Source organism: Cavia porcellus, unplaced genomic scaffold (assembly GCF_034190915.1).
Source record: "Cavia porcellus strain 051 isolate PalLab524CR breed Dunkin Hartley unplaced genomic scaffold, mCavPor4.1 scaffold_29, whole genome shotgun sequence".
Taxonomy (NCBI): Eukaryota; Metazoa; Chordata; class Mammalia; order Rodentia; family Caviidae; genus Cavia; species Cavia porcellus.
The window spans coordinates 20,099,710-20,118,657 of record NW_026947512.1 but is presented as its reverse complement, the minus strand read 5'-3'; the positions used below and the strand labels follow the sequence as shown (position 1 = coordinate 20,118,657).

The following is an 18,948-nucleotide window of genomic DNA, read 5'->3' as shown; positions in this document are numbered from 1 at the left end:
AGAAGACATGGAAGATAAAGCAGAAGGACAAAGACTAGGAGTTCTGAGAGACCAGGGAGGAAGGTAAGGGCCAGAGAAAACAGGTAAGTTTATTATGACAGTATAGAAAAGCTCCTAGGAGATTTAAGAAGGAGCTGGCAGCAGAAGAAGGTGTAGTCCTAACAGTAAACCAAGACCCCCAAGGAAGTTGGCAGCTGGTACTGCTGACCAAAGAACTCAGGGAGCTCTGAGTTGATGGCTAGCAAGCAGGCACAGCTGGAGTACAGCCACCAAAGAAAAGAAAAAAGAGTCCTTTTCCTGTACTTTCCTAAGCATGTAGGTCCTCTGCCATCTTACAGCCCGACAACTCTCTCAGACCAACTGGCTCAATGTGCCCCTCCACTCTTCTTTAGGAAAGTCTATATCCCTGGCACCAATTCCACAGGCTAAGGTCCCTTTAAGAAGATATCTCCCCCAATCTGTTCTCTAGTTGGCTGGAGCAGATGTTCTTTGTTCCCATGGCAACTAACCTACATCCTTCCTAGTGAGTATCTTTCTAGAGCAGGACACTTTCCCTCCAAATCAGCTGCCCGTACACTAGTCTGGGTGCTATAAACACAGGCTTCTTATCACCAAGAAGCACCAGGAACAAAAGCACCTACGTATTTAGAGTCCGTATTTTGCCTGAGCTGAGATGATCCAGGAATGGCAGTCACAGGATGACAGCATTTAGCAGGCAGGAGAGGGGGGTTATCTATGCCACTGCCCAGATACCAAACCCACGTCCATCTTTCCAATGAAGTGTTAAAAGCAGTGTATCTTCAGCAGATTGAGTTAGCACTTCCTGTGGCTGTTTTCCCCCCGCATTAATAAAGACCAATGAGACCCCCTAATCGAATTCCCCTATTTCAGGCCGCACATCACTCAGATCCTTGTCTGGTGATCATTATCCTTGTAAACAGAGCCTTCTCTCCAGATGGTCAGTGCTAAGAGCAAGACTCCTCCATCCAGGGCTGGGCGGGGAAGCAGGAAGCACTGCATTCCATGAGTTCTGCACAGGGGCTGTTTCCACCACGGGTGATGCTGCTTGCACTAAACCCAACTTGACCCCATTTGTTCTTGGCTCCCACAGCCCCCACAAAGCCAGATGGATTCTTGTAAGCCACAAAGTTAACTGAACTTTAGCTCCCTCTCTTCTGAGCTTTTAGCCTACTGGAATCCCAGAAGTAAACGTATAAATAAGTACAGGCCAATCCATGATTACTATCAAATGTGCAGAAAGTGGCTTTCTCGTCAGAGAAAATGCCACACTCAGAGCTTCCCACTCCCACCATCAGCTCTCCTCTGTTCATCCCTAAAGAGGCAAGTTCTGTACCTCAGAGGAAAAAGACCGGCTCTGCAAGTACACAGACCTGGACCAGAATCACAGCTCAACTGTGCATCAATTGCAGGCTACCAGCAAATCCTGATCCACTGGAAGCCCCAGCTTCCTCATCTGTAAAAGAGAAGACTAATTCCAACCTTATGTAATTATATGGGACAAGATAGAACCACACTATCTTCACAGCATTCCAAATCCCGCAGACATCTTGAAACAGTTTTTGCCTAACTCAGCCGGCAGCAAAACCCAACCAGACTTGAATCTAATTGGTAGCAAAACATGACCTGACCTTGTATGAGACTTTTATAGCCCTACTTTATCCCACTAGGTGGTTCTTCAAAGAAGTCTTGCTGTAGCAATATTAAAATCTTTGCTTGTGGAGCTGCTCTAGACCCTGCTGGAGGTTCTGAGTAATACACAGTATGGACCACATTGCTGTTCTAAAATCCACAGGCCGCAAGAATTCCACATAATGAGCCACTGGGCTGCAGAACCATTTCTCTGGCCCCCAAAGATAAGGACGCAGGACAATCACCAGAGTTACTTAAGCTAAAGATGCATACAGCCATTGAAAGCCCTCGTCTCATTACCAACCTGGAGAGGGTCTCTGGGTTCCCTGAAGCCTGGAGCTGGCTTTCTGGAATGCAAGCTGGCATGGGGCTGGAGAGTGGATCCAAAGACCAGCCCACAAGGTTGCTTTTCTACCTGAGCAGAACTGGCAGAGGCAATGTGCTGTTGTTATTTGGTTGGACTTCAGGTACAGACATGCCTGAGGATTTCTCACATGCCTCCAACTCCCCACCTCATTGGGCTGGCGGCCATCTCTCCACCCTACCACCACCCCATGGCTTCACTAGCACCACCTACTCCCTACAGGCTCTCCCAGGGGAGCAGGTGACCCAGTCCCGGGGAAAGTAAAGAGAAATAGAAGAATGTGAGTTATGAGGACTGGGACTGAAGGAGGAGAAAAATTTGAGTGTGAGGGGGTGATGCACATGGGATGCTCAGTCAGATGGGGGGAAAACACATCCAACATACAGTGGGACAGGTTTGGTGCATCAATCCTGATGCCATCTTGAGGCTCCAGGAGACTTTCAAAATGAGAAACCAGCCGTGGTCTATACCAACGATGCTGAGCAATTCCTCTTCACAGATCCCTTGGTCCTTGTGGTCCTTGTCAAATATTTTACAGGCTCAGCTTTCTCTAAGGCACAGTCACCCAACTGGACCTCTCAGTTCTGACCCTGGCAGCTTCTTCTTGCTACCTCGAGCCACTTTTCCCACAGACACAACTGTTGAACAGGTCTGCAATTGTAACAGAGACAGTAGACTCTCTTGCTCTTGGAATGGTAGAGTTAGCTTGAAATTCTTGGAGAGGCCACACTGCCTGTCCAATGGAGAAGTGAGGCATAGACAGCCAGGAGAGATGGAGTGAGGTGCCCCAAACCACAAACCAAGATAGAGATAAAACTGGGCCTGGAACCTAGCATGTTGATGCCTTTGTCTGTCTTCAAAAGTCTTTGTTGACCTTTGCATGTGGAAGAAGCCACACTAATGGTTAACACCCTCTACTCTCCTGGCATGCACATCTCAGCATGATCCTCTCTACCTCAGACCTTTCCAAAGTTAGGACAAAATCATCAAACCCTCCTTGGAGAGAGCCACCAGATAGGCAACCAGAGATGAACAAAGAGAACAACTGCCTGTCACCATCATTCACCTGCCACAAACCTAAGTAGATCTGTGAGATGGACCATAGAGTGACCCAGCTGTGCAGAAGCTCCTTAAATGGCAGAGATCTTTAATGTGGACTCTTTGAGTCTTTGCTCTTTTTGTTTTCCCTTTGAACAGGTCCTCAGTCACAGATGTAGGGTTCACCATATTGCTCTTTTTTTTTTTTTTTTTTTTTTTTTTTTTTTTTGTGGTACTGGGGATAGAACTCAGGACCTCACACTTGCCAGGCAGGTGCTTATGCCACTGAGCTAAATCCCCAGCCCGCCATATCACTCTTTTTAAGAATGGTACTATCCTGGCATATGTAGAATCTCTTTTATTTACTTATTTTTAAATTTTTTTGAGACAGGGTCTTACTATGTAGTCCAGGCTGGCCTCAAACTCACGGTGTCCCTTTGCCTCAGCCTCCCAAGTGTTGGGATTGCAGGTGTACACAACCATGCCTAGCGTGCAGAAGTCTTGTGCAGGGGGAAATCTCATCATCTTGTTTTGGTCTCCCACATCAGAGCCTAATATTCCTACACAAGCTTGACCTACTTTTCTCTGCCTCAGGAAAGCTTGAAGATCTCTCCCCCCTCCAATTTAAACACTTTCCTAATTTAGGAATCCCAACTACTTTCCTGGACCAATAGGCTTCTTGTTTTAGAACATGAAAACAGTATGGTTAAAAAAAAAAATTCCTTCCTACGAAGAAGCTCCTGCATACCTGCTTTTGGAAAAACTACCCTTGGCTGAACCTCAAAAAACAAGCATCTAGTACAATTTCCAGGGTGATTCCAAACTAATTTTTCCTTCAGAGCTCTCAGTTATACAAGTCTACACACACATGCACATGGGTCAGCTTCTGGCAGCTGGGGAGTCCCATGTATTTGTTCCAGTTCCAAGCCTAAATCCTCAGAATGTAGACAGCAGGCACTCCAACGTCTCTAGGAGCCTTCCAATCTAGAAAAGCCCCATCCTGTATTCATGACATCTCAGACTCATCCCTTCAACACCTGATAGCACAATTTTTAGTGCTGTTGTCACTTGGCCACCTAATTAAAGAGGAGCTCGGAATGATCAACACTGGACACAAACCACACATGTAAGACATATTTCATGTTGCTCCCAAAATACAACTCATAAATCTCACCAGTCTTTTCCAAGGATAGAAAATGACTTCTATCATTTCCAAAAGATAAACATAGAAATAGGTAACTGAGAAGGCCTGACCTCATAGCCTCTAAGAGAAAGGAATAACTCCAATCCCTATCACTTGGGGATCAACCCTATTACAACTGAAGAGCAAATAGGTGCAAGCTCCTTTGTCAGGAGCCTCCTGGAGATGGAACCAACTCTCAGCTTCAGAACAGGGAAATCAGGACCCAATGCAAGTTCCTTGTGTTCCAAGAACTCAGAGGGTCCAACCCAAGTCCTCACACATCCTAGCAAGCACTCTGCCACCAACCTACATCTATACCCCAAGCCCACAGGCCAGAATTTGAGAATCACTGAGCCACATACCTAATTTAGTTTGAACTAAGAAATTAAGAGATCTAAACTTTGGGGGATTTAGACCTTCTAGGAAACCTGAGCTTGGACACAGGTGAAAAGGAGGGAGGAAATAAGCATACTATCTTGCTTAAAGGGCACTCAGTCAATTACAAAACACAGAACAATCTTGGTTATTTTAGAAATCAAGTGTTCAATGAGCATTCCTCCATACTGGGGACCGCCCATGTTTCTGAAAGCTCTTGCCTGTTCAAATGATTCAGGAAATTAAGTTTACTGTCTGTTTGCCTTCAAGTAATGCAGGGAATTATTTTACTCTCCCCGTACTGTTCAACTAATACAGGGTGAATTGAGAGCAACAACAACAAAAGACAATTTGCCCTAAGGTATGCTTGTAATGAGTCGTAGAAAACATCCAATCAGCGAAGCAATGCAGACAAGGACCCACTGATGCCATTCAGTTGCACAAATAGGAGCCCAGCGAGGACTGACTTCATTCTAGGCAGCAGGCTTTCCGCTCTGCCTTTTGCAGATATTGCTTCTCATTACTCTGACAGAGAAAGCAAGATGGGTGAATAGGCAGAGGGATGCATATACAGCATTGCATGGTAGGCAGGGAGACAGTGCCATGGTGAATAGCAGGATCTTGATTCTAAATCCTGCCCTTCTGCTGACTACCCGTTATGGCACCTTTTGGCTTGTTTTCTCAGCCTTCCTGTAGGAATAACGCTCTCTTTATTTTCCTTACAGGACCATGGTTACACTGTGAGATCTTCCAGGGCAGAACCAGAGGGGCTGGTGAGCATTTGCTATCTGAGCTAGAATGGGAGTGTGACTATGACAGTTCACTGGGTCTGAGCTGGAAAGTACAATATAATCGAACAAAAGAAGATGGTTATTACTATCTGTTGCCCTCAATTATGCACAGTACAATCTCCCAAATATACAACGATGCTGGAAATTCCATTTGGAAGTAGCTAGTGATACAAACAAAAAAAAAATTTTAGAGCCTAGAGTTTCAGAAATAACCAGACTGCACAACCTATTAATTATATTGTCTAATGAATAATTGTATGATTCCTCCCAACTTCAACTACACTGATTTCTTATATTCAAAATGTGTTTTTATCGCATTCTGCCCAACCAACATGGCCTCTCATACCTCTGCCTTGTTACATTCAGAAGTCAGCAGCCAAACCCTGGTTTCTCACCTGTGCAGGGTTAGGTCTCTTTGGAGAACTGAAACCTGGCCTGCTGCAATCTTAGGTTGAATCAGAGTTTGGGTTTCCCAGCCCCTTTCCTTATTCCTTACCAGTCACCCCTGTTCTGCCTCTAGCTCTCTGTGGATATTCCTCTTCCAATGCAGACCTCATTGCCCCAAATCTGCTTTTCAAAAGCCATCCCCAGCCTCTTGATGACACTCATTCATCCTGGTCCACCCACCATTCCTTCTGCATCCTGCCTCACAGCACCCTAGGCCCACAGGTTCAGTCACTGCTCAAAGAGATTTTGGTAGTGAGGCCAGGCTGCCCGCCCACCAGCTCTGTACCAGGTAGTTCTGTGATCTCTGCTCCTTGCAGCTGATAACACACAAACCCAGGGAAGTCAGAATGGCATCCAGCCAGCCTTACCCATTACCCACCAACCACCTCCCCACCCAAATCTGCTTTCAGGCAGAATGGCAGCCCCACCCCCACCCCCACGAAATCAGCCTCCCTCCCTCCCTCTTCCGGACATGGGGAGGGAGTACTCCTGGTGCTGATTTCTCAGAGCTTTGGTTCAAGCTACCTGTATGTCAAGACCATGCTAAATGACACACGGGTTAGAGTTAGTCTTATCAGAAGTGTACCAAGTACCTGCCAAACCCATCGTTCACTCTAGAGCACAGGTCCCCTGGATGGATCTCTAGCACATTCCTAGTCTCTAGGCTTCCTCTGCAGTCCCCACCATTTGAGAAAAAAGAATTTTCTCTGTTTCTGATAGAATACTTTAAGGAGGGAAAGAAGGGATAAATAAAAGGAAGAGAAAGTGGAAGGCGATTTGCAGTCACACTCTGGATGGAAATGCCCCCCACCCCTCTGTCTGCAACAAACTCCTGTGTGCCCAACATGTGCACCGTGCGTCTTCCTCCTGGTCCTTCTCTCTGTGAAAGGGGGTAGCCCTAGATCTTCCCAACCACCTCCCCAGAAACCCTGATTTACCTTGCACATGGAAACTCAGAGCCCAACAAAGGGATGCAGACTGCTGACAGAAAGGGAAAGACGCAGAACTCTCGATCTGAGGAAATTACCAAGGTGGTGAAAGCAGCTCCCGCGAGAAAGGAAGAAATGGAGAGAAAACCGGGGCTAGAGAATTTCCCCAGCAAGACTCCGGCACCAGCTCTCTCTTTGCTCCCACACTGACTGAAAACCAAAGGAAAGTTTCCCAAAAAAGCTGGGTCTGAAATCTGAAACTGTAGGTTGGCTGGATCCTACATAAACACACTTACACCCCCGGCTGGCTCCCTGCTGGCCGCAGGCTCACCACCCTGCTCCCTGGTAACATCACACAGCTCCCTGCCGCAGGGCCCCCAGAAAGCCTGCAGCAGACGTCAGGGAGAGACCTGGCAGGTGCTGTCCACAGCTCCTCCAGCCCCATCCTCTTCTGGCTCTCAAGTCTAGCTGCTGAAATGACACAGTCACACACAGGGTAACACAAATTCTCGGTTAGGAGAAAAAATTTTTAGACCATGCTTCCATATCAAGGAATAATATTCTCTTAAGGGTCTATGGGAGGCAGAGGCAGGAGGATCACAGGTTCAAGCCCAGCCCTGGCAATTCAGAGACTTAGTGAGATCCTATCTCAAAATGGAAAATAAAACAAGGACTAGGGATATAGCTCAGTGTGAAGGTCACAGGTTCAATCCCCAATATCACACACACATAAAAATTCTCCTAAAGGTCTGATTCAAATAAGGGGGTGTGACACACAAACTTCAAGACCCAGCTTTCCCTCCTCTCTGAATTTTCAGCATGGCACTCTTACAGTGCCACTTTTTCCTTTAGGTGTCCACCCATAATAGAATCTGGTCAGGTGTCTAGGAGGAGACTTAGCAGTCAGGGTGACAGGTTCTTTCTTTTGCAGATGGGAAAGCTGAGGTCAGGAAGTACAAAGACTTGGCAGAGTTGGAGAGGAACTCCCAGCCCAACTTGGCATCTTGGCTGATAATACTGAAATAAGAGGCTTTAAGGTCAGTTGAAACCGGGCTTCAAAGCAATCAGATTCCCCCTTGATCACTAACTGCAAGAAAGAAGTCTGCTACCTCTCGGAGCCTCAACTTCCTCATTTGTAAAATGAGGTTAATAATGCCACCTCAGAAAGTAAAATAAGGAAACATTCATAAGGCAGTAGGTATGCAGTAGACACTCAATACATGCCCGTCACTCCCCTCACTGTTCACTATTCCATAGTTCCTGTTATTGGCTTACTTCTGACTCAGAAAGAGAACTGCAAATTGCCCTCAGAAGTTATTGTTCCTTCAGGCACTGGTTTAATCCTTCTCATTCATTGTCTTTCTGCCAGTGTATAAACTCCTAGGCTTACTCTGTGCAGTGCTAAGAATGCAATGCTTAGGCCAAGGTCACAGATGCACAGACGCCCTCCCCTCCTGCAGGTGTCCCTCACATCTCCACCTCCAGGCTCCCTATCACCTTGGGAGAATGACCAGTCTTTGCGTTAAACTTGGCACGGCTAAGTCAAATTAAGACTGACCATCCAGTGATGAATGATATTCTACTACTGATACATCACTTCCATCAAGGCATCACGAATGAAGGTAGAATTAATTTACTATGCTATCATTTGGATTAAAAAGTATTTATAACTACCAATATGGTTATGTTTGCCTAGAGCAGGAGTCAACGAACTTTAGGTAAAGGGGTGGACAGCAGATATGTCCAGCATCAAGGGCTGTGGTCTCAGTTGCAAGCACTCAACTCTGCCCACATATGGAAAAGCAGAGAGCTGAGTATGTATATGGCCCCGGGCTCAATCTCCACTACTACCAAAAAACCCCAAAAAGTAGTTTTATTTTTAAAAAAGTTTCACAGACAGACATTTTCAAGAAATAATAAAATAAAATATAGGCACATTCTTAGCTCAGGGTCATAGAAAATTAGGTGGTGGGCTATAGTAATCCATGGTCATAGTTGGTTAGTAATGGCTTACAGCATCTCAGTAAAGGCCCAGTGGACACAGTGACAGAGATGACCTCCAACAAGGAGAGATCACATGGGATGAAGAAGACTTTCCAGGGATACTTTTCTGTGCTATTTGAATATTGTGACCTAAGCATGCTAAAAACAATTATGCGTGGGCTCACATTTTAATTCTTTGATTTCCATTTATGCCAATGTTGAGTCTCTCGGTCAAATGGGCTTGTAACTGCCAGATCATCTTGGACACCCTCCCTTTCCAGCTTCTCACCCCTACAGTAATTAGGTCCCAAATCTCCAAGCCCCATTCACCCAAGTGCGTTTGCCCACAGCTGGCCACCTCCCAGTCCCCTCCACATCTAAGGCAGCAGTCACCCCCACTCACACCCTCAGTCTACTTCAACCTGTGTAAAGTCCATTTCCAAAAGAGTCTGGAGTTCTTTACAGACTAGACTTTCCATTGCCACTCAAGTCTTCCCTCCTGGCTCCTACACTTGTAACCAGGAGACAGGAAGTGCAAGTTGCTGGACTGCCATCTCACTCCCTACGAGATGTGGTCAGGAGCCCAGCAGGGAGAAGATGCAGTTATGGAAGAAACTGTCCCGAGACATACAGTGGAGCAGCGGGGCACAAAAGCACAAAGCCTTGCAGAGACAGCAGTAAAGGTCTCTTAAGAAGAGGAAAGATATCAGAGGTCAAAACTGGACCAAAGAAAAAAGGGTTAGGGGGCTGGGGATTTAGCTCAGCAGCATAAGTGCCTGTCTTGCAAGCAGGCAATCGTGAGTTCGATTCCCGGTGCCGGTAAAAATGAAAAAGACCAAAAAAAAAAAAAAAAAAAAAAAAAAAGAGAGAGAGAGAGAGAGAAAAGGGTTGGCTTTGGAGAAAAAAGTTAAGAAGCCCATTCCTGGTGCTTTTGCCCACAGGATAGGGACCCTCTCCCAAGTTGAGGGACCAAGATAAGAGACTCTCTCATGGTGGGAGCTCAGCACTAAGGAGTCTACTCTCCCACACAATGCAGATAAAGTCCTCAGCAGCAAGGAAGAGAGGTGGCTGTCCACACACAGTCACGGCTGGCTGGCCTCCTCCTTTGGAAAGTGGCGGGCCCATTGTTGGAAGGCGCTGTTAGAAAGCTCTTCCGCCCCCACCCATTGTTTCCAGTTTGGGAACTAAACAAATTAAGACTTCCTGAGAGTGTCTCAAAGACACTAACGGAACCTGCCAAACATAATAGCTTTCCAACTTTTCTTCCTTCCAAAATGTCCAAAGGATTTGACTCTCAGCAACTGAAAATACTTTTGTTCAAAAATGTTTACCAATGAAACCGAATATAGTACCCCTTTCCTGCTTCCCAATATGAAAGCACTTGGGTTATGTTGTAAAGGGAAAGATTTTCTTTCTTTATAGAAAGAAATTTCACTATTGTCCATGGACATATGGGCCCTAAAATCCTTAAACTCAGAAAATGCATCCTAAGATGGAAATGACTTTCCCCAGCCTCACTTCTTGTGACCAGCATCAGGATGGTGCCCAGTGGGTAGGCACTTTATCCTAGTTATCTCATTTCATGCTCAGGGCAGTTCTGTCAGGCAGGCAGCAGAAGTGCCATCTTCCTGCACAAGGAACTTAGGGTAAGAGGAAGTAGCTGACTTGTTCCCAGTCACATGGCTAGTTAAGTGGAAAGCCAAAATTAAAAGCTGGGGTCTGCCCAAAAAGAAAAACTTTCTTTTTGCCACAGCGCCATGCTTCTATGACAATTTATCATCTCTGCTAACATAGGCAGAATGACTGTTTCCATCAGAAGTCTGCAGGAGAGCAGCACAGAGCAAGCTCACCAGAATCTACCTCCTGGGGTCATTCATGCCTTCCTAGAGGAACTGAGATCAGAGACCATCCAACCCCAGGAGGCCAGCACCCCAGAGACAACAGTGGCAGTGTCGCCTCCCCTGGCTCACACATGGTATCCAGCCGTGTGCTCCTACGGCTGGTTTTGCAAGGCCTAGCTCAAGCCTCACAATGGGGTTGTGGCATTCAGAAATCCATGAAGCATGGCACTATTTGAGTAGCACAAACACAACACTTACCTGAGTCCTGGCATCTTTTCTGGGCAGTCTTTTGGTAAATATTTGGCTGGCTCATTCTGAAGAAGGCCAGGAGGACAGGGACTCTCTGCCCCACATTCCAGTAACCCGGTCCTAGACAGATAGGTTAGACAGCGCTGGGGGTGGCACAGGAGAATCATAAATTTAAGGGCAGCCACTGCCCTGGGCATCAGCAGAGCCACCAGCACCAATTTGTCATCAGGGCACTCTAAAACATCTGCAGCAGGATGCTTAGCCCATTTTCAAAAGTCAGCTCCAAATTCCAGCACCTCCTGACTGTCTTGTTGGGCTGGATCTCAGGTGTGCACCCCATTGGCACTTCTTCCAGCCCAACTTGTTGAGTGCTAGAAACACGCAAATGCCTCCTACCCCAGCGTGCCAACGTCCAAGAGCACACATACTCCTGAGCCCACCCAACTCAGGGACTCCCTGGACCCAGTGGATGACCTGCCCATTGCTCAAGAGGAAAAACCACAGGTCACACAGGAAGTTAATACTGAAGCCAGAAACAGGCCCTGAGTCTAGTGCTTTTCTTCTCAGTCCCTGGGGAGAGGCTATTCATCTTCTTCACAGTCTGGCCCAAAGAAATCACACAATGTTCTTCCTCAGCACCCTCATTTCAAGTGGCTGTCCTGGAGACCTTCACCTGGCACTCAGGAGCTACCCATCCTTTTATCTGTCACCTCCCTGGGAGACATGGTCATTAGCAGAGAGCACCATGTAGGTGTCTCATTAAGCAATCAGCAGCAAATGCAGAAACCTGTCCAAGCCACCCCACTGAGCATCCACCCTAGGGGTCCTCTTACAGGCACTTACCTCACTGAGCTTCCTGGAAAGGTCCCTATTATTTGCCCAGAACACAGAAAAGTGTCCGATTCTGTTTTCCTATTCATCTGCTAGCAGAGGCTTTCCAACCTCTGCACAACACATTTCAAGCCATGTCCCCAGGACTGTGAGGCCCAGTAACCTTGGTGGGTGGGCAAGTGGAAGACTTCAGATGGAAAAGACAGAGACTGCAGAGGATGTCTTCTTACCTGGCCACTTTAAGCATCCCAGAACCCTATCTTGACATCCTGACATTTTGGGGTCAGGGTACAGGAAGGAGGTACCCTTATGCAGGTTGAGGAGAAAATGGCAGGGGTGGAAGTGGGCAGTGTGAGTGGCTCGTCACACTTGTCCACTTGTGTCTCTGAGGCCTCTTGGCTGCACGACAGCTCACCTGTTCCTGTTTCACCCTTTCAGTGGAATGTCCCACTTGCCCTGGAAGCCTGGGGATGGTGGAAATTTCCTGTTCAAGAAATGCTTCCCTTTTTTAAAGACTAAGGTCTCTGAAATTGCATCCAACTCTCCTGCAAATGACACGGGACGGGAACAGGCCAAGAACAATCACAGAGAAGGACCCTGGAAGGAAAAGACTATCTCTTACTGGTCACCACTGCCCCTAGTCTGGGAATAGTCTCACCCAGCAGACAGGAGGGAAAACACCTGCTTTGCCAGAGCTCCTGGCAGACAACACTCCAGGCATTAGTGGACACTCGATCAATCTAGGGTAAGAAGCAGTTCTGCACCCTCCTCGATTTTTGTCCTGTCTTTCTTCCCTAGGCCCTTATCACCCTGCTCAGAGACCTTTACACACCTCATCTCTTGCACTAGAGCAGAGCAGGTGGAGATGTCTGTATTGATGTCCACAGCATTTCAAAGGAGGGCACGTGTGCCCACGCTGTGTGAAGGAGGGGCAGCAGTACTTCACGGATGAGGTCAGGCTTCTAATTCCACAGGGGCTCTGGTTACCCTGGACCCACACCCTAGAGGTATCAGTGTAGGCCTCCTTGCCCTCACGTGCCTCTGAGCTCTGCCAGGTTGGCTCAGAACCTGGACACACTCTTCTTCCACTGTGATATGTGTGTTCTTTTTGGCAGAAATAGGAGAATGACTTTTCTTTCCAATTCCTGGGCCCTGTCAAGCTGTTTTCCAACGCCTATGAGACAAATTAGACTTTAGTGACAACAGAAAAGATTTAGGTTAGACACCAAGAAACACTTGAAATAGATGATAAGAGAAAGTTTAGGTTTTTACAATCAAGTTAATTTCCCTTGCATAGGGTGAGGTTTAGAGCCTATTTTCATGTTACCCTCTTGCTCAGAAATTCTCAATAGTCATCCCTTTTCCTTCCCTGCTGCTTAAGCACCTGTCTCCTTGGTGTGACACCCAAGGTCCTCTATGTCCACACTCATCCTTCAGACATCACATCCCACTGCTCCAGGCATCTTTCTAATCCAGCTAAACTAAGCCCTCAATATTTCCCCCAAAGGCCTCGGGCAATACAGCTTCTGGCTGCACTGTTCCAACTTGTCCCTCCCCTGAGGTGGCCCACTCCTCACCCAGCCACAAGAGCAAGCTTTTCTTTAATTAAAGTGGCAGGTCTTGACCACACAGGCACCTGGGTCATCTTATAACCTGAGAACTTTCCCAGAAAACAGATTTCCTGACTCCATCCCGGATGCCTAAATCTACATCTAAACCTCCCAAGGTGGGTGCTGCTTCAAGGCTGAGCTCAAACCCTACTTTGTCCAGAAGGCCTTCCCTGGTGAATGGGTGGGCACCCATCAGCCATCTCTGGATATGCCTGATGCATCCACAGAGAGGAACCCATAGCCCAAACACTGGTAACCATCCTCCCATCTAGCTGAGGACAAGAACAGAGAGCTGGAGAGATGCTCCACTATGTCACAGCATAGCGACACCCGCGTCTGAGAGGAGGAGGTCGGATTCTGCAAAGAGACCACAGGAAAGAGGTGGGAAGTGACTGTCATGTTGGAAAGTAACACTGACAATAATAGAAGCTACCACTGAGCATTTACTGGGTGTGCTGTTGGAACTGCTCCGTTTTCATGATCACCTTTATTCCTCATAATTAAAAGAAGCAGGAAGGGCATTTGAAGGGTCAGGACTGTGACGTTTCAAACTGCAAATAATACAGTGCAAAAGTGGCTCCTGCTCAGTGAATGTTTGCTCATGGATCAGTAGATAAAATGATCTTTGAGAGCTCACTCCCGGAGGGTGGGAGGAAGCTGTGATCTTTCAGGAGAAACTGCAGCTCTGAAAAATATTTTCGTAACTTTTTAAACTATGAAAAGAAACACCAGGACTGACAAGAGGAGGAGAGGCCCTGGCTGGGTAAGAGCTTGGCTTTCCTGACACAGGATACAGAGGGTGGGCGTCCGAGCACTCCCCACCCCCACAAGAAACCCAAGCTGGCCTCCGGAGGACAGTTGCAGGGTGCCTAGAATAGGGACAAGGGAAAAGGGCTCTCATGGACCTCCTCCTAGCAGCCCTTCATCCTGGAAGCCAGCATAGGATATGTGGGGCTAGGACACCCTTGCACAGGCCAAAGCTGGTGGGGCCTTCTAAGTTGGTCTTGTCCTTCCCTCCATGATCCAGAAGGGACAGTGACTTAGCTAGCTCACTCCAGAGATTGAAATCCCTTCTATCAAGTCATAATTACCTTTCGTTTCCAGCTTCTCTAGTCTCCCAGTCTTTGGCTGACTGGAATTCAAACTCATTTCTCACAGGCAAAAACAACATCGACATCAAATATAGCAACTTAAACCGCTCCCCTCTCCAAGGAAGGAGAAGCCAGCATCGGCCTCAGTCTCACGTGGATGAAGAATGGTACTGCGAGGGAGAAGAAAGCCGTGGCTCAGCCTCGATCCTTTGCCTGTGCCTGAGAACATACCACGACCAGAAGGTGAAGAACCAAGGTGCCAGACAATGACGCCCACAGACAGGGAAAGTAATCTCTCTGCTCCTCTTTCCAGTCTCTCCCTGCCTAACACAGAGTCTCATCATCTGACTGGGCAGCAGAACCAGAGCCAGGAGACTTTTGATGCCATGTCCTCTGGCCTTGGCCAAATCCCTGAGCATCTCAGTACCTCTCTTCTCCAGATTTAAAAAGTTAAATCTAAAGGCAAAACCTGGGGCACTGTTGATAGAGCATCAATCAGTTTGCAAAGAGAGACAGAACTTCTGGTCCTGGGTCCTCAGCTCCAGGCAGGAGCTCCAGGTTGAAAGGAGCAAGATGATGACCAGCAGTGTCCCCACACCCAGGCCTTTACTGGGCATCTGAGCAGAAACTGCCCAATCAGGAGCAAATGCTTGACCCAAGCTGCAGCCTTTCCTGCCTACTCACTTGCCGGCCTGGCACACATTTCCCAGAGCTCCTCTCAACCCCACCCCCTAGCTCTCTCTCGTGGCCCACCACTTCTATCTCAACAGGGGCCCCTCACTCCCCCTATTGCTGAGAGGACTCTGCAGGGCAGTGTCTTTCAGTGTGGGCTTTGACTCATCTGTGGGTTGGGAAATCAATGTAGTAAAATCATTATTGGTATTTTTAAAAATTTAATGAAACAGAATAGGAAATATGAGTGTATGCCGCACTATGCAACAATAAATACCACTTTATAATGCTTTTAAAACACACACACCTTAGAATCTTGACTCAGCCACTGACATTTGTTATGCTTTTGTTTCTTCATCTTTGACATGGGGACAATAGCAGGGTCCATCGTTTAAGTGGTTGTGAGGACGAGGCAGTTAACACACAGAACCTTGGGAAAAGTGCTGTATTATATCACATACTGATACACATACAGAGTGTGTGCATGAGTGTGTGCACAGGTACATATGTGAGTGCTTGCTTACAAGGGACATACAATGTACTGTTCCTTGGTTCACAAATGCTTTTGTTTTTGTTTGCAAATGCTCACTACTTCAGGGCACAAATACAACTGCAGCCATCTTTCCTGCACAAACAGAAACGTGGCCATCTTTCCAAAATCATGGACCAAATCAAGCTCATGAACCAAGATACCACTGTATTCTGTACAGTGGAGAAAAAAAAACCTGAAAGCTGTGGCACAGGAGAGCTAAAAAGTATAATAGGCACAGAGTCGAATTCCCTGTACTCAGAAGGTCTTCCTGGTGTCTGTCCAAATGGCTTTGGGGAACTGGCAGAGACGAGTAAGGAACAGAGGCTGGAGAGTGGGTACCGTGCTTGAGAGCACAGGGCTCAGTGCTCCTCACATCCACTCATTTAATCCACACGCCAAGGGGTAGCTGTTACTATCTCTGTCTTACAAGTAAGGAATGGAACCACAGAGAGACTGAATCATTGCACAGTTAAGAAAGGGCAGGGCCAGGATTTGAACTTTGCCTCACAACTTGCAACCGCTGTCTATTTCTCTTTGCTGCTCTCTCAGAAGGGGAAGCCGGACCTAAGAGGAGGTGGCCTTCTCTGTGAAAGGGGTGGCTTCATGTGCCCCTGCCTCCGAACCAAGCAGCATAATTTCTAATGGCTCAGATTTAAGAAACAATACCTCCAAGGATCCATCACGAAGTCTGGAGAGATTTACTCCAATAGCTGGCGACAACAAACTTGGCTAACGGAGCTCATAACCACATAGTGCATTAAGCACCCGATTAATTTGGGAGCACAAACTTATCCACACCCTTTATTCTGGAAGACTTGAGTTCTCTCTGATCATGTCAGCTTCTCTTCTTTAGGGCCCAGAGATGTTAGGAGAATAAGATCTTGCCATTTTTAGAGCCCCAAGGAGCCCAAGCCCTGCCAGAAGCCACTCTGTGAGTGACTGCTCAAAGAAGAGAGGGATAGTGGGCGTGGTGGTGCATTCTTGTAATCCCAGCACTTGGGAAGCTGAGGCAGGAGGATTATTGCAAATTCAAGATCAGCCTAGGTTACAAAGTAAGTTCAAGGTTAGCCTGAACTGTATAACAAGACCTGTCTCAAAAAGAAAAGAAGAAAAAGGAAGAAGAAGAGGAGGAGTAGGAGGAGAGAGAGATAATGGGAAGTCAGGTCATCCCTACCCCCTAGTTCCTGAGGGTCCCTGGCCCTCCTGGCCTGCCTTTGCTTCATTCCCACTTTGACAGGGATGCAAAGTCCCCCTAGCATAAGGCACTCAGTTCATCCATGTGTCCCATCAAACCCCGCCCCCTGCTCCCAGAAACAAAAGGAGACAGCAGCTCTCCAAAGGACGCAGCCTTTCCCTGGGCTTGCTATGAGAATCTCACAGCAGCGGGAACCAGAGCAGGAGCGAGTGTTCCACCCCATTCACTTTATGGCCCATTTCCTGAAATCCCCAGTGCCCTTGTTCACCGCCTGTCAAGCCAGAGCTGCCACCACCTCCTCCCCCGGTTGTTTGCATCTTCTCATTTTCTGGTAAGCCACAAACGTTTTCCTTTAACAAATGGGGAAACCAAGATCAAAAAAAGTCAAAGATCTTGCTTATTGTCAGAAACTGTGCATAAGCCAGAGGCCAGGCTCCTTTGGTACATGGGAGACACTCCGGGTTCCCTTTTGAGTCCCTCATTCTCATCCAACAGATGCAGGCCTCCTCTCTGTACTTTGTCACCCTTAGCGCAGTACTGCTGAGTCACACTTATGAGTCACACTTGTGATTTTGTACCTACTGTTTGGATTTCTATCTCCCGCAGTGCACCCTGAGTGCCCCAGGGCAGTGGCCATGTCCCATTCATCTTTGCATTCCTGGTGTCTGACACAGGAGTTTCTCAGAGTCTGGGGGAGAAGGCAGGGGAGGAGGGAGGACTAAAGAGTGGGCAGACAGGGAAGGCAGGAAAGGATAGAGAGGCAGGATCAGAGTGTGAACAGCTACCCAGGGATAATGATCATCTCAAACCAGTGGCCCCAGACATGGTACACAGTCCTCTGCCAGTCTTACTCTGAGACAAATGGAAACACACTTGTACCCCTATAATAGCAAGCACTGATATTGGAGCCCCCACAAGGTCCCAAGGGGTCACATGTTCACCAGGACGCCTGTGACCCCAGTGTCTCACTTCTCTTTGCCACCAGCCACCTCCTCCCTGGGTCCCATGATGCTCCACAGCCTCTCCTTGGTGTTCCCACCTGTTAAAGGCCACTCCACCCTTTCTATAGATGATGGGAATGGACTTAAGAGCACAGTGTCTGGCAAACCCCCTTCACTTGACCCCCAACCCTAAGGGCAGGGTTGAGCTTTGGGTTGCTTATTGGGGAAGGAGCTGCATGCCTTGTACAGAGATCCACTGTACAGGCAAGCTCAGCGCAGCCTCTCGAGGAGGAAGGGGAGGGATGGCATCTATAGGAGGGGGCTCCAGCAGGCTCAGTGCCCAGGTGACTCAGGAAAACAACTAGAAACCACAGCATAACAAGTTGGCTTCTCAGTGGAACTCCCCGGAGGTGAGATGGCAGACGTTCTTATCAGCTCTGTGAGCCCCTTTCTCTGCAGTCTTTTCTGGAAAGTATCAGATCACTCCCTCGCCCTGCATGGCTTGCTGTACTGGGGACCTGCTACCTGCCCTGGACACACTCTAGGGCCTGGGTGTAGGTGTGATATGGAAGGTCTGGGGGCTTTCTGATACTCTCCAAAATCCAGAAATAACACCATCACCCTCTGGGAATCTCGCCTGATCTATTTTGAAAAACAAGTCCTCAAGCCAAATCTGGCGCATGCCAGGCAGCCTGGCACCTGGAAATGAAGAAGGATCTTATTCCAGGAGATCTTGTGCCTTCTTCTTTTGCCAAAGAACTTGGTGGGGGTGGGGCTTAGGCTCAGTCACACTGGGCTCTTTAGTAACAAGGCTACTGGGGTGAGCTGGAATGTGGCATCAGGTCACCCGGAGGCCTGACTGCCAACAAGGACAGCAGAATGCTGATGCTCAATAACATCAGCAGGACAGTCCACCACATACAGCGTGAGTGGAAGCCGCCAAGGGCACTTTATTCTCTTCCTGACCCCATAGCTAACGTGTTTTTTGCCCCTGGGCAGGCCACAAGCCTCTGATCCTCAGGTAAGTACACATAGTCACAAGAACAGGGTGAGGAGAGGAAGCAAAGTGTGCCTTGTGCCTGCTTAGAACATTTAAAGGGCTAAATCCAGTCTCCTGGGTAGGCTGTCAAGGTTCTCACAAGCCGGCCCACCTTCCGGCCGCCTCCCCAGTCCCTGAAGTGTTTCCTGCACTGCGGTCCCTGCTGTCTCCTTCCAGCTCCCAGGCT

General features: G+C 47.8%; 1 protein-coding gene across 18 annotated transcripts in view; it reads right to left on the bottom strand.

Annotated features, from left to right (window-relative positions):
* Plekha6 (pleckstrin homology domain containing A6) overlaps positions 1-18,948 on the bottom strand; it is a 132,434-nt gene that overhangs the window by 64,611 nt on the left and 48,875 nt on the right. Inside the window, exon 1 of one of the 18 annotated variants that reach the window (XM_063239969.1) lies at positions 6,787-7,116. The exons of 16 other annotated variants lie outside the window; for them this stretch is intronic. The gene's annotated coding sequence lies outside the window, so the exon portion shown is untranslated. Of the gene's footprint in view, positions 1-6,786; positions 7,117-18,948 lie in introns of those variants that run through there. One more of the 18 variants, XM_063239972.1, reaches the window with a different exon arrangement.